The 4,698-nt window shown below is 43.8% G+C and overlaps 1 non-coding gene across 1 annotated transcript; it reads left to right on the top strand.

The window, feature by feature from the left end:
* The first annotated feature begins 2,545 nt into the window (after positions 1 to 2,545).
* Positions 2,546 to 2,683, top strand: LOC119935554. Its single transcript, XR_005453376.1, has one exon. It is a non-coding gene; the product is annotated as a small nucleolar RNA SNORA7 (small nucleolar RNA).
* The last annotated feature ends 2,015 nt before the right edge of the window (positions 2,684 to 4,698 follow it).

Below are 4,698 nucleotides of genomic sequence, written 5' to 3'. Positions count from 1 at the left end.
ATTATTTTTATTGATTGAGAGACAAGAAAGTAAAAATCAAATCAAGGAGACCAGGATATCTTAGGAAGATCATTAAAGTATAGCAGCAGTATGGCCTTGGGCTCCAGAGCAAACTGAAGACCTACAGAGCTGTGTGAGATTTGGATGATCCATGGAGAGCACACCATACATAGTCCATGGGCAGTTCCATCAGTGACACCTCTAGGCTATAATCAACATCAGATGCCACAAGTACCATCACAAGCTACACACCACAAAGCCAGTCTCCCAACACTGAAGCTATGCTCCCCCCATGGAAACAACTGTATTTGGAAGGATATTTGAGGAGAACAATTGAGATTCATTAGATAGAATAGGGAAGCAGCTACAGCCTAGTGGAAATCAATCAATCAATCATATTTATTGAGCGCTTACTGTGTGCAGAGCACTGTACTAAGCACTTGGGAAGTCCAGACCACAGAACTAGGAATCAGGAGACCTGGGTTGCAATCTTAAATCTGCCACTTAATTCATTCATTCAATCATATTTATTGAGCGCCTTCTGTGCACAGAGCACTGTACTAAACACTTGGGAGAGTCCAACAGTAAACAGACACATCCCTGTCCACAGCGAGTTTACAGTCTAGAGGGAATTTGTGTGACCACTTGACTGCTCTGTGACCTCAGACATATCATTTGACTTCACTGAGCCTCAGTTTTCTCATCTGTAAAATCGGGGTGAAATTACCTGTTTCCCTCTCTAGCAAAGCACTTAGCATAGTGCTTGGTGCAGAGTAAGAGCTTAACAAATGCCATAATTTTTATTCCTTTTACTATGAGTGAGAGCAAGTTTCTTGATGGCAATGTACTTTGTGCTTCTGTTGTACTTTCCCGAACGCACAGCGCAGTATATATGCCAAACATTCAAGTTAATATAAGGTAATCAGATCAGGCACAGACACTGTCCCACTGAGGTTCCCAGTCTAAAACTGGGATTCAGCTATTTTATCACCATTTTACAAATGAGGAAAATGAAACATAGAGAAGTGACATGACAGGTCAGTGGCAGAGTTGGGAAGAGAAATCGGTTCTCTTGTTTCCCAGAATCATGCCTTTTACATTAAGACAGTCTGCCTGCCTCACTTCTATGGCTGTGGCACATCCAGCGGTAGAGCAGCAGCCTATTGGAATCATCAGCATGGGAATCAGAAGGACCTGGGTTCTAGTGCTGGCTCTATCACATCTCCTGTGTGACCTTGGGCAAGTCACTTAACTTCTCTGTGCCCCAGTTACAAAATGGAGATTCAGACGTAAGCCCTCTGTGGGACAAGGACTATATCCAACCTAATTACCTTGTATCCACCACAGTGCTCAGTATAGTGCCTGGCATATAGTGAGTGCTTAAATACAATTGTTATCAATGTTATTATTATTAAATAGCCCTGGCTGCTCCAGTCTGATTTGTGGTAAGGGTGCTCTCCTTAAAGAGAGGATTTGGGAAGATTGGAGTGCCAAGGAGGCAGAGGAGGAAAAAATGACAAGCTGCCAATAGCAAATTCACCAACACAGAACAGGATTTTTACTTTGCTGCTTAAAACATGGAATGCAGTGCCCTGGTCTTTTTACCCAGGTCTGCTCTCACAGATCTCCGGATCAGTAACAGCTCTTTCCCTGACAAGGCCCAGTGACATTTAAGAAAGTAAGTCTTTGTGGTTTGACAGAAAAGTTTTATGCTATAGGCATCTTCTTTTCAGGAGAGATACTAACTCCCTTGAGTGTGTTCTTCTTAAGGGTTTATATAACAACAGATGTCTGAATTTTGTATCAGTTCCCTCCCACCACCCAAGTAAAATCCCCATATGTTCAGATATTAAGTAGGTCCTTCAAGAGCCCTGAAGTGAACTCTCAAATTAGTTCTTCCCCTTAGCCATTTCAGCATATGTACATATCAGTGAATGGGCTTCACAGTGATCAATCAGTCATATCTATTGAATGCTCACTGTGTGCAGAGTACAGTACTAAGAACTTGGGAGAATCCAATACAATATTAGCATTATTATTTTATTTATGGTATTTGTTAAGTGCTTTCTTTGTGTCTAAGCACTGAAGCAGAAACAAGTTAAACAGGTCAGTCACAGTCCCTGTCCCTCACGGGGCTCACAGTCTAAGTAGGAGAGAGTAGGATTTATTCTCCATTTTACAGTTGAGGAAACTGAGACACAGAGAAGTTAAGTGACTTGCCCAAGGTCATACAGCAGATATGTGGCAGAGTTGGGATTAGAGTCCAATTTTCTGACTCCTGGGCCTGTGTTCTTTCCAATTTGGCCATGCTGCTTCCCGATAGAGTTGATAGACAGGATCCCTGCCCTCAATCTCAACCTGTGAGCTCTTTGTGGGACAGGGACTGCGTAGGATCTGAGACGGCATTGTATGGACCTAAGCACAGTACTTGGTGCATAGATTCTGCTTAAATGAGTACCACAATTTGTTTATGCTTGCTAGCAGTGGTGTTACAGGAAGACGGAAAGCTTATGAAGCAGATTTATTCCTTGGACTAGGTGATATAATCCCTTCAGGATCATACCTGGAGAGTTTCCAGTACTCTACCAGTCTCGACTACTGGAGGGAGAATCAAGCAGAGCCACACCCATTCCATTCCTAGCTTGGCCAGTGGCTAATGAGTGGAAGACAACCTGTTACAAGTTAAACTCCCCTGTGCTGGGCAGCAACACCATGGAAGAATCATTCATTCATTCAATTGTATTTATTGAGCGCTTACTGTGTGCAGAGCACTGTACTAAGTCCTTGGGAAGTACAAGCTGGCAACATATAGAGATGGTCCCTACCCAACAGTGGGCTCAATCAAGGGCGGAGACTCAAGTTTACTGCACGGAGGAAGGCAATGGTAAACCACTTCTGTATTTTTACCAGGAAAACTCCAAGGATTCACAACCAGAATGATTGCAGATGGAGGTGGGGTATTCTGGGGGAGATGTGTCCATGGTGTCGCTGTGGGTTGGAAACGACTCGGTATAAGAAAAGACAAGGTGATAGATAATTGCCAGTCATTATTCTCTGTGTTTCAGTCCCAGAAATCTAGGGACTCTAGAGCAGAGCCAGACTCAAGAGTCCACTGTGTTAGGGGAGATCCTGGGAAAAGAATCCTGTTGGATACGTCTTCACTTCTCCCATCTCCCCCACAGACCTCTGCATTTCTGGAACTGTCACTTAAGCTGCCATCCTTCAGTTTCCTTATTTTTTCTACTACTAATTAAGCATGATAACCCTAACAATCTTTATTTTCAACGCTTTAAAAATATGCACATGCCACACAAATTCTGAGAAGGTGCAAAAATGACTTTGTTTCACCCGAGGAGAAACTGAGGCAGAGTAGAAAACTGAATGACCGTCCACAAGCAGTGTGGCTCCAGAAGCAGCGTGGCTCAGTGGAAAGAGCACAGGCTTTGGAGTCAGAGGTCATGGGTTCACATTCTGGCTCCGACAATTGTCAGCTGTGTGACTTTGGGCCAGTCACTTAACTTCTCTGGGCCTCAGTTACCTCATCTGTAAAATGGGGATTAAGACTGTGAGCCCCACTTGGGAAAACCTGATCACCTTGTAACCTCTCCAGCACTTAGAACAGTGCTTTGCACCTAGTAAGTGCTTAATAAGTGCCATTATTATTATTACTATTTAAATCACCAGGTAATTAGTTCAGTATGTAAAGCCAAGATTCCAAAGACCAAAAAGAAGTCAATGCGAGCTTAATGAGAATCGGGCCACAGGTTTAAAATAAATTCAGTACGCTCAGCCTTTCCTTTCCATTTCTGCTTTGTTTGGTTTTCACAGGAAAGTGTGTTTGTTGGAGAAGTTTTAAGGCATTGGCTGCCAGGAGATGGTTGTTTGTCTCAGCCTGTTGATATGGGAGCAGGAGTAGGAAGTAGGCTTGACTGGGGGAGAGGGAAGGAAAGGAAAGGAATGAGACCAAGGAAGACAGAGACACTGGGGAATGTGGGTGGGGAAAGGAAATGATTTGGGCCAAAAAGCATTTTTGCAGACACAGCAAATTCTGAGCATTTTGTGACTACCACGCTGTTAGAAGTAAAATACAGGTTTCTCGTTTCAAAAGCCAATCCTACATTCAAAAGTCCATACTGACTCAAAAAGAAGGTTTTATCACTTACAGATAAAACCTTCCAATGAGCCTATGGGTGGCATTCTATTGGTTCTCTCAATCAAAGAAACAGTGTGACCTATTGGGTCTTATGGGCCTCATAGACGGAAGAACCTAGGTTTTAATCCCGGCTCCGTCACTTGTCAATTGTGTTACCTTGTGCAAGTCACTTCACTTCTCTGTGCCTCAGTTACCTCATCTGTAAAGTGGGGATTAAGACTGTAAAACCATGAGGCATAAGGACCGTGTCCAACCTGATTAGCTTGTATCTATCCCAGCGCTTAGTTCAGTCCTTGGCATATAGCATCATCCATCAGCTGGAGGAAAAAATCCATCCATGGCATGAGCCAGGTCCACAATGGCAGTGGCACAGGAGGAGTATGAAGAGGAGGAGGAGAATAGGGAGGGGGTGCATGAGATCAGACAAAATCAGGCCCAGGGCATTGCCACTGAGGCCCTTACTCTCCCCATTTCCGAAGATTAAGGTTTATTTTCACTTTCTCTCCCTTTATCTCCATCCCCAGCCTCCCCTGCCTCCCCATTTC

Source organism: Tachyglossus aculeatus, chromosome 1, assembly GCF_015852505.1.
Source record: "Tachyglossus aculeatus isolate mTacAcu1 chromosome 1, mTacAcu1.pri, whole genome shotgun sequence".
In the NCBI taxonomy this organism is placed as follows: Eukaryota; Metazoa; Chordata; class Mammalia; order Monotremata; family Tachyglossidae; genus Tachyglossus; species Tachyglossus aculeatus.
This window is presented reverse-complemented; position numbering and strand designations above follow the sequence as displayed.